Source organism: Hyaena hyaena, unplaced genomic scaffold (assembly GCF_003009895.1).
Source record: "Hyaena hyaena isolate Hyena2069 unplaced genomic scaffold, ASM300989v1 scaffold_161, whole genome shotgun sequence".
Taxonomy (NCBI): Eukaryota; Metazoa; Chordata; class Mammalia; order Carnivora; family Hyaenidae; genus Hyaena; species Hyaena hyaena.
The window spans coordinates 2,830,361-2,832,978 of record NW_024080792.1 but is presented as its reverse complement, the minus strand read 5'-3'; the positions used below and the strand labels follow the sequence as shown (position 1 = coordinate 2,832,978).

The 2,618-nt window shown below is 42.6% G+C and overlaps 1 pseudogene; it reads left to right on the top strand.

The window, feature by feature from the left end:
* The first annotated feature begins 829 nt into the window (after positions 1–829).
* Positions 830–2,053, top strand: LOC120236723 (annotated as a pseudogene).
* The last annotated feature ends 565 nt before the right edge of the window (positions 2,054–2,618 follow it).

Sequence of the window (2,618 nt, the reverse complement as noted above, 5' to 3'; positions counted from 1 at the left end):
CATATGTATACTACAGAACTAAAACAAAAATGGAGTCACATATGTTAAGGACAAAATGTAATGGCCTGTACAGTCACATCAAAGAAAAACAAAACAACCTTACCTAAATTACAGCTCTTCTCAGAAATCAGCAAAGGATGCCAGCCAATCCCCAAACACCACATCTGCTAACGTCATCTTTGAACTTCCTTGTTCCACTGACTCCACTGCTCTGATCCCAATAAGGAAGAAGACCATTAGGCAATCATTCTGAAAAAGCTAAATGTATTCTGCATTTTGCCTCATTAAAACCCTTTAGTCTGTGAGCAACTCAGAACTCATAGCTCTGAGTAGCCTTCAGTTTCCCAGTTTGCAGTCAAAACTGTTGCAATAAACTTGTCTTTCTGCTTTGTTTTATTCAGTATGCAGAGTTAGGCAATATGAACCTGTGTGCACATTGGGGCCAGCACAGAAGTCCATGGTAAATGATGCATCCCCTTCCCCAATAAAGAAAAGACATACAGACAATAACAACAACAACAACAACAACAAACTTAAAAAATGAGAAGTACGAGAGGGAGGGAGGCAAACCATGAGAGACTCTTGAATGCTGAGAACAAAGTGAGGGCTGATGGGGGTGGGGGGGAGGGAAAAGGGGGTCATGCGCATGGAGGAGGGCACTTGTTGGGATGAACACTGGGTGTTGTATGGAAGCCAACTTGACAATAAACTATTTAAGAAAAAAAAAGAAGTAGGAAGTATTAGCCTATGCACGGCATTAACACCTGATGGGTGTGGCTGCTCTGCACCAGGTGTGTGATGGGAAGCAGCATAGAGACCACTGCATCCCATGGGATTAGCCACCAGGAGCAGTACATTAACCAAGATCGTGGATATCGAAGCCAAGATGGCTTAGATTCAAGAAAAACAAGGCCACAATACACCACCTGCTTAAGGCTGGTCTTTCTAAGCTTTGTAGAGAACACATTACTTTAAAGGTGGTGGTAGTGTGCTGGGAGAAGATTTTGATGTGGTCAAGACAAGTGATGCTCAAATTGGGTTTGTAGATTTTCCATCCTTGGAGAAGTCAACACTACTTAGTAACCTGGGTATATTCCAACATGACAGCCTGTGTTCACTACTCTCACCACCCACAGTTCCTGGTGTCATCAGATACACAGGTGCCAAGATGGGGGCTCCTGGACCTCCCAGTTATCACTGGGGATGCCAAGAATGGAAAAAAGTACAGGAAGTCATTGCAGTGGCCTGTGTGTATAACTTGGTCCTGATTGGTTCCTGATGTCCTGAAACCATTGAGACATAAAAGATTATTGAAAACTAGCTGGAAGGCTTTAGTATTCACTTGAACAACAACCCTTCTTACTTTGGCTTTAAGAATAAGGATAAGGGAGGCATTAACCTCACAGCCACTTGCCCTCAGAGTGAGCTGGATGCTGAAATTGTGCAGAGCATTCTGGTTGGCCGGTGTGGCTCTGCATAGCGATACCACAGTAGGGGACCTCACTGACGTTGTGGAAGGAAACAGAGTTTATATCCACTGTATCTATGTGTCAAGTAAGACTGATCAGCTCTCCCTTGAAGAATTGAGTATCATCTATAATATGATGTTTTTTTTTCACTGTGCCTCCATCTCTGCCTATCCCTGCTGCAATTTTGGTAACCTGCTGGAAAATATCTGGTACTAAGAGAAACTAGTGAAGATTTACACCAAACCCAAAGGCCAGTTGCCAGATTACAGGTCTCCAGTGGTGCTGCCTTACCCCAGAATCACATTTCTGGAAGATTTCTACATGAATAATCACAAAAGCCATATCAAAGAATTTAAACATCTTTTGGTCGGGGGGGGGGTCTCTCTGTGAAACACAATTGTCAACAAGTAGGATAACACTATGCTTTGGAGAATGAAAATGTCATTCAGATGGTGAAGAACGGAAACCTTCTCCTTTCCCCATCTGCCAGGCCAACCACAGCAGCTTGCCCCATGACTAAGCATTCTACCCCAGGTCTCTTCAGGCTTTGGCAGCTACAAGGAAGATGGAGGCACACACACTGAAACTTCACTTGTTTGGGGGCACCTGGGTGGCTCAGTCGGTTAAGTATCTGACTCTTGTTTCATGCTCAGCTCATGATCTCTCAGTTTATAAGACTGAGTTTTGCTCCTGTCAGCATGGAGTCTGCTTGGGAGTCTCTCTCTCCCTCTCCCTCTGCCCATCTCCCCCCTTGTGTTCTCTATCTCTCTCTCAAAATAAATAAAGAAATTTTAAAAAAAGAGAAAACTCATTTTATCTTTGTGTCATCTTATAAATTGAACTGCATAAAGGACCTGGTGGAGGGGGGAAAAGCCACATTAGGTGAGGATTTCACAAATATCTACCCGGGGATTCATAACTAAGGTAGTCATAGGGTCGTAAACATTTTTGAAATCTTGTTCAGGGCAGGTGTATGCAAATCTGAAATATGTAAACAAGGACACCTATACCTGAGGTGAGGTTAATGAATGCTTAATGAATTTGTGAGTGACATAACCTTTCAGTGATAGTGCTCATTTTGATTTTAATGCATATAGGACACAACAGTAATTACTTATTTAAAATTTTGCCTTTCATCATTTGATTAAT